Raw genomic sequence first — 8,587 nt, 5'->3', positions numbered from 1 at the left:
CGTACATACTTTTATATTGTTGAAAATATCTAATTATCAATTCTTTCAAAAATAAAATAATTTTTCTCAACTTGTTAGTATCTTGTTAATATGTTCAACTTTGTTATTCACACATTGATATAGCCGAATTAGTACTTAACACACTCCTCACCACTTTATGTGCAAATTATTTAGTTATTTATACTCCACTCAAACTTTTTTTCATGGATTAGATTTTAAGAACTAACCAGAATATGATTTAAAAATTCTTTTTCTCTTGGAAAATTATTAAGAAACTTGAGCTATTCATGATGAAAGAAAAAAAAGTGTTAAGAGTAATGATTTTTTCCTTTAGTTTACATGGTAGTTCAAGCATAAATGTGTGCATGATATTTAAGGAATTTGATTTCTATTTTAAAAATATTTGTTCTTATCATTTTTGGTAGCTTATATATAAACTTATTTTGAATTGTGTATTAGTGTTCAGAAAGTAATGGGTCAAGAATTTTCTCATAAAGAGATTAACCGTAAGCATATATCATATGACCAGTACGAGCAGAACAAAGAAAAACAAGAGAAAGTTGACAGAGAGTATATGGATGAGGATGACACAAATGTGAAACCAATGTTTGATGATCACGGCTTTGATGAAGGATATAACATTGATTCACTCGAAGACATTGGGATGATTAAATTTTGGAACATCAGAGACAAAGACGTATGTCACTTTCAATTTTCTGATGTCGACATTGCATTTGAGTTTTATAATAGATATGCAAGGACAAGAGGCTTTAGTGCTCGGAAGAACATGACTAGGAAGAGTCGTGCGGGCGTACTTTAGTTAAAAAATTTTACTTAAGTTAAAACATTTTGTATGTCATCGTGAAGGATTTAGACCACAAAATAATTTTGGCATTGGAAACTGTAAGAAGAAACCCACGCCAAAGACAAGGTGTGGTTGCAGTGCAATGATGGAGATTCGTTTAGATGCACCTGGTGATCGTTGGTTTATTTCTTATTTTTATGATGAACACAATCATCTGCTTCTGGATCCTCAGTTGACTGGATTGCTTCGTGGGCATAGATTCATATCCGAAGCTGATATTGGCCACATGATTAACATGAAAAAGGGTGAGATTAGTGTTGGGCAGATATATCAGGCATTAGCAAATCAGGCAGGTGGCTATGAGTATCTCTCTTTCACGCAAAGGGACATGTATAATAAAATAGCAAAGCAGAGGCGTCAATTACCGGGTGATGTATATGCAGCTTTGAAGTATCTGGAAGATCAAGCAATAAATGACCCTTCTCTATACTTTAATCATCACATAGATGTTGATGGTACTTTGCGTAATTTATTTTGGTGCAATGGTCTCAGCAGGACAGATTACTCATTATTTGGCGATGTGTTGGCTTTTGATGCTACCTATAAGAGGAATAAATATATGTCCATTGGTGGTATTTTCTGGTGTCAATCATCACAACTAAACAATTATTTTTGTCGTTGCTTTAATTTGTGATGAGGAAAAAGACACATATAGGTGGTTGTTACAATAATTGAAGGTGGCAATGAATGAGAAAGCACATGTTTTGGTTATCATGGATGGTGATCCATCAATGAAGTTTGTCATTGAGAAAGAGTTTCCTAATGCACATCATAGGCTATGTGCATGGCATCTAATTCGCAATGCAATAAGTAATATTGGCAAGTCCCAATTCACCTCCATGTTTAAAAAGTGTAAGTTAGGTAACTATGAAATTGATGTATTTCATAAAAAATGGTTTGAAATGGTTGAGGAATTTGGTGTCGAAAACAAGAATTGGATTCTAGATATGTATAAGAAGAGACATTCATGGGCACTGCACATATAAGAGAGAAGTTTTTTGCTGGTTTTTGGACTACTTCTCGGTGCGAGAGATTAAAATCGATCATTGCAAAGTATGTCAATTCAAGGTACAATCTAGTTGAGTTTATTCAACACTTTAATCGATGTGTTGACCATATTCGGTGGAAAGAGGTCCAGGCTAACCTCACATCTGTGAATAGAAAATTCAGTATGCAAATGTGTTTTGAACAGTTAGAGAGGAGTGCTGCCAATGTTTACACCCTATCAATATTTTATATGTTTCAATCCTTGTACGAGCTGCATCAATGGAGGTAATAAATATGAGGCAAACTGGTTCTTATGTGATTTACTCTGTCAGTTTGAACCGAACGCCAAATGAGATGTGGCGTATATCTTTTGTAACATTGAGATGGAGTTCAATTGTTCATGCATGAAAATGGAATCATTTAGCATACCTTGTGAATATATAGTTTGCATCTTGGTGCATGAAGATATAGATGAGTTGCCAAGGTCATTAGTCTTGTCTAAGTGGACCAATACTGCCAAAGTAAGTTTGCAAAACGCGTCTGGATTTAGGTGGAATTCTTTGACGCTAAGTCAATACAGTTGTTTGATGGATTGGTTTAGACAACTAGCTAATATTGCTTGCCAAGATAATGAGATATTTATATTTATACAAAAAAAGGCTATGAATTTGTTGAAACAATTTAAGGAGAAAGATGCTACACAAAAAGAGTTGGCTAATGATGTAGATAGTGCAAGAGATTATGTGCAAGTGAATGCTTCTGGAGCTGGCCTTGGAACCAATGATATGGGACATGGCATGCCAAGGGACCCAAGAATATGTAGGACAAAAGGAAGTACTGCACAGTCCAATAAAAAAAACATCGATATAGACAGTGTGGCATGGAGGGCCACAATCGAACAACTTGTCATGTTTGCTGAGGCATTGATCGGTTAGAAGGCCGTGAAATTGACATATTTGAGGATGACTTGGATGATTAGGTGAACATTGAAGATGATCAAGTAGTAAGTATATATGTCAATGAGTTACGACAATGTTTTAATTGCTTTTTATTAGCTGGTACTAATGATATTATATTGGTTATATTGTAGGTATACGATGAGAATGCTTGAGGACTTGCGGAAATCTGTTAAGGAATGGAATGCATATGGGGCGGGTGTACCTCTGATGTTGAATGGGAGTGAATCTGTGATGCAGTATTACAATATTTCCTTGTCTACCATTCAGCTCTACATTGACCCATCAAAATCTTCTTCACGGTTAAGATTAGTGTGCCACTGCAATATAACTAGTTCTAAATGTAGAACTCAAATGATTGGCCAATTTCTGATTATTTAATATATTTTGATGTAATTTTCCTTATTTTGTTCTTTTTCAGTTTGTTATTATTCAGTTGAGGGTTGTACTTGTAATCCTATGTTACAAAAGAAGACATACAAATTAGGATTATGTATCTAAACAGCAATCGCACTAAGATGCGCTTTAGTAGCTTAGCTTGATGCTTAGCCTCCTCTTAGTAGAACTTACAATAATTAAGTGTGATAGTACATAATTTTATAAAGTTATGTTGATTAATGCATGACTGTTGCTGCTGGTGAATAGGCCAAGACCAAGATTTTTATATGTCGAACTATTATTTTAACACTTCTTATTAGGAGGGCCTCTACAAGTCTTCCCCATTTATGTTGAAACCATATAAGGCAAGATTTTAACATCTTCTCTGTCTTATTTCGAAATGAATGTAGCCTAGAACCTGGTCCTTTTATAGGAGGCCAATTTACTTTTTCAACTGAAGTTGATTAACTAACCACTTGTTTAGTGTGTCATTAACATAATGTTCTTCTCAATTTTATTTTATTTCAGAAAGCCTAGTCAAGAAAGTGATTCTGAATCAACAAGAGAGACAAGCCGTGATAATGTATTTTGTTGTAAGCATGTGATTTGTTTTTTCATTAGTGGATTTTGTTGCTGAATATTGAGAGAGAGAAAGAATAGTTCGGAGAGATAATTGGGTAAAATCTTGGCTAAGTTTTTCTTTTATTTGGGATCCCTAATTTGGATTTGGAAATTGGAACAAGTTTGGTAGCTAAGAAAGCGTGTTTAGTCTTTTACTATTATTAATCTGCTATATCCGAGGCATTGTGCTTCTCAGCTATGCTTTGAAGCTTTTGAAATATGAAATTATGCACACTTGCACAATTTGAGATAAAAAGAGACCCGTATTAACGTAGTTTTATGTTTGGGTAGATTTAAAAATATTCGTATTTGATTTTACTTGATGTAAAAAATACATAGAATTAAGCTTTGATGGAGGTTTTGTGAAGACTCTTGAGCAGAATGGAGATCGGATTGTGTGCATTTGAGCAATAAAAAAGAAGGATAATGTAACTTTTGTAGTTCTGTTCTTCACAGAATGTCAAGTCTTTTAATGAAGATTTTCTTCTTTTATGTGGCTTATTTAGATCATGGGGAGAAGAGCCAAAGTCTATGTAAAAGAATACTCATTTCACTGATTATTATTGTCTAGCATATGCAATACATGTTGATTCTCAATATACAAATCCTTGTCTTAAGATCAGATGTTACACTAACAAGTTGCTTCTTTCTAAAGATTGTCGTTTAATGTTAGATAAAAGTTTAATAAAATTTGGACTAGAGACCAGAAAGTATATAATTTATACAGATATAATAATATAAAATGTATTTTAAAATTATATTTTAAAGTAGTCTAATAAGCTATATCTTGTTATAATAATAATAATAATAATAATAATAATAATAATAATAATAATAATAATAATAATAATAATAATAAGGATCATCTAATTAGTATGATTAGTGAATGGATCATTATTATCCAAGTCCTAAGTAATTTTGTTTTTATAGTTGTAAAATATATACTATACAATTTGTTTTTTTATTTTAATAAAAAAGAGCTCATCATTAAAAAAATGGAATAAATAACATTGATAATTTTGAGGTTTAATCAAAATTATGAGTAAGTTCCTTTTAGAATAATGAAAAAAATGATTTACAATGAGAGAAATAAAAAATGCATAATAAAAATTTTTGTTTATCCTATTAAGTTTAAAAAAAAAAGACATAATTAATTGTTCCTAATCTCCGTAAAGATGCTACTGGTATATCATACAAATAATCATATAAAGTTATAAAGTACAATATTAATCATAAAATAAAGTCACACAATTATTATGGATATTATTCTAATTTTTGAGAACTAATTTTACCTTCTCCTTCTACTTCAATGCCTAGAGCATTTCGACCACTTCTAATTTTATTCGACCAATATAGTAAAAGTCATTATGTGTCAGTTAGCTTCAAGTTCATAAAACAATTATGAATAAACTTATTTCATACATATGACAAAGGTTTATAGGACAAATCCATGGACCCAACATTGTTAATTGTTTTGTGTTCCACTTTTTCAAAATCAACTCGGGCGCTCTCTTTGGTTTCCAGAGAAAAGTTCACTAGCAATACAATATCATTTGAATGGGCATTATTACTATATTGGCTGTTTATCAAAGAACGTGAATAGGCCACCACAGTGAACCCGTTGCCAGAACTTTGGTAGTTTAACTCAGACTGATTATTAACAGAAACAGACCCAGAATTATTTGACATTACTGACACCATCCTAGTTTTCTTAGAAAGCTTCATATTTGTGGTAGGGAGCTCATTACCACTGCTTTCAGGACCATGATTTACAGTGTTAGTTGTTGAGGTATCATGTGAAGGGACTACATTGCCACTATAAATCAAGCTCAAAGTGTGAGAATATTCTCCATTCACTAAACTAACAGGCTTATAACCATGTTCACTTGAGGGAGAAGAAAGAGGCAAGACTCTTTCAGAAATATTCCAATATTGCATTACTGCCCAGCAAATATCATAGTATATTAGTCTATGCTGCAAGGATCCGCAAAGCACTTAGATAAAATTAGAAATGTCACTCTGGTTGTAATATTTAAGACATAATTTATCATTGTTGACATTGGGCTTGCAATTATCCATTTTTTTTTTAAAGAAGATCATGAGTACATCTACTGTGAGTAGGATAGCAAATGTGGGAGAAGGACTAAAGCACAAATTTCAAGTCAAGGACAAGAAAATAAAACTGAGGCACCAGTAGAGATATAACAAATAAAAGTAAGAAAAATAACACAAAATGATGTTGAACATACACCAATAAGTAGTTGCAAGAACTCATGAGAAGTTGCCTGAACAAATCCATCCCAAATATTTCAGCACCTCTAAGGGCTTGTTTGGGTGAGCTTTTTAAAAAAGATCTTTTTTCGAGTTATCTTTTTTTAAAAGATCTTATAGAGAAGTAAAAGTAATTTTATGTTTGGATATCTCATGTAAAAAGGTCTTTTTATCAATCAATTATGTTTGGGTATAACAATATAAAAGTACTTTTTTGTTTATTTATTACATGAAAAACATCTTTTTTTTAAGGAAAAAAGATCTTTTAAAAAAAGATGTAAATTACAGCTTCTCAAAAAAGATCTTTTTTTGATTTTACTAGTGCTTTTACTTTTACTACTAGAAATTTGCCAAACACGTTAAAAAATAAAAAAAGATCTTTTTTCATTGAAAAAAGATCTTTTTTTAACAAAATAATGGCGCCCAAACATGCACTAAGTGGTGTTCTTTTTGCAACTGTTGGCTCAATTATATTCATCTTACATTCTGGACAATACTATGGTCCTTTTGGTATATGCATTTTCATAACACCAATACATCTGGAGTGATAACTCAGAATTGTTTTGATATATAACTATAGTTCCATTATAAGAATAAACAACACTTATGAACCAGAAAAATAGAAGAAAAATGGAATAACTGATACACAATTGGAACAAAATTTTCTCTAACATATATATATCAAGTACAAATTGAAATTAAATTTCATTCAAATTTACAAAAAAAATTGCCATAGAAAAAATAATAAAACAAAATAAAGTAAAATAGAACTTGAGTTTGGAAAGAAGTAATAAAATATATCATATATAAGGTAGCGTTTGGTGGAGAGACAGAGACATAAAGACTGATACTGAGAGACAGAGACTAAGAGACAGAGATTGAAATAAATCTCAGTATTCTGTTTGGTGCAAAATGAGAGACAAAAATTGAAACAAGAATAAAACTCTAATTTAATTTGTACAAAGGATAAAATTGGAATTAATTAATTAAAATGAGGGTATTTTAGGTATAAAATGTTATTAAAGTTTCAGTCTCCAACTCTAAAAATTTTAGTCCCATGTGTCCCCACTTTTTGAAGGTACTGAAATACTGAAATTTTGGAGACAGAGACAGAAATTTTAGTACCAGTCTCTAAACCAACAAACATGATACTGAGTCTCAGTCTCTCAGTCTCTGTCTCAGTACCTCAAAACAAACGCTACCTAAGAGATATGGTGAAAACGACACCTAATAAAAAATTAGGTTGCGGTGGCGGAGAAGCGGATTGCATGGCGAAACGGCTTGTGCGGCAACTATGAAAGCGGGCTGCGCGATAAAAATAAGCGGACAAAAGAGATGGCAGAGGGAGCGGAAGAGAGAATAACAACAGTAATTAAAAAAAGAACAAAAATTTTAACAGAATAAATATTTCAATACTTTAAATTTGAGATCAAAATAAAAAAGGAAAAAAGTGTAGAAAAAATAAACATAGAAATTAATTTTTAATTATTAATTTTAAAAAAAAAAAAAGATTCAACTTATAATTATTTTTAAATAGGTTAATGATACTCCCACATAAAATATGAAGTAAAGAATCCGTGGCCTTCTATATATATTGATTAGTAAAAGATAAAAGATATATCTTCAGGTTATTGTTTCAGTTTATATTTTGACATTTCGCTAGTATATTGAATGAATTGTTAAGGCCCTGTGTTAGCAAAAACTGGCAAGGAGCTCACCCATCTGAGTAACTTGCTTTATATTATTGAACAAGATATTGTTAATTTTTTATACACTAATTCATCTATTATTTTAAGGTGACAACTCACGTAGATATGTTTAAAATGTCTTTTACTAAGGATAAATCATAAATATTTGTTGAGCTATGATTAGGAACGGACACAAGAGGAACGAGTGGAGGCTTGGTCTCAACTTTTTTTTTAAAAAAAATTAATAATAGTAAGTTATTAAATATGATTTAATTTTTTAAAATTTATTTAATATTTAATTTAGTATAAATAAAAATTTATTTCAACCTAGATATTAATGATTTCTAATATTTAAAAACTAGGTAATAATATTAAAAAAATCTGAAAAAGTTTTATTATTAATATTTTTTAATTAAATAATAAATAATTTTTTAAAATTCCATAAAATAGGTTTTTTTTCATCTTATGACGATCTTTTTTGATTCATTTTATATTAATTCTCTTTGTTTCAACTACTACAACTAAAATTTTTTTTCAGCTATGAATAATAGGAATAATGACTCAGAAACAAAATAAAAGATGAATTTCTTGTTAATTGTCTTTTAATTATATTGAAAAGAAAACTGCTAAAAAATTTGACACAAATTCTATTATCGATGAATTTTAGATATGAAGAATGACAACTTCGTTAGTAAAAAGTACACACATATTTTTTGCACTTTAAAATATATTTTCTATCGATATATTTTTGTAAATATATTACATTATATAATTTTTTATATAATTTTTAATATTATATATGTTATTATTAGCCTCTTCAT

At 30.5% G+C, this 8,587-nt stretch overlaps 1 pseudogene; it reads left to right on the top strand.

Annotated features, from left to right (window-relative positions):
• The first annotated feature begins 472 nt into the window (after positions 1–472).
• On the top strand, positions 473–3,248 carry LOC148563790 (protein FAR1-RELATED SEQUENCE 5-like; annotated as a pseudogene).
• Positions 3,249–8,587: the final 5,339 nt, after the last annotated feature.

This window comes from Arachis ipaensis, chromosome B5 (assembly GCF_059453495.1).
Source record: "Arachis ipaensis isolate K30076 ecotype BB chromosome B5, ASM5945349v1, whole genome shotgun sequence".
NCBI lineage: Eukaryota > Viridiplantae > Streptophyta > Magnoliopsida > Fabales > Fabaceae > Arachis > Arachis ipaensis.
This window is presented reverse-complemented; position numbering and strand designations above follow the sequence as displayed.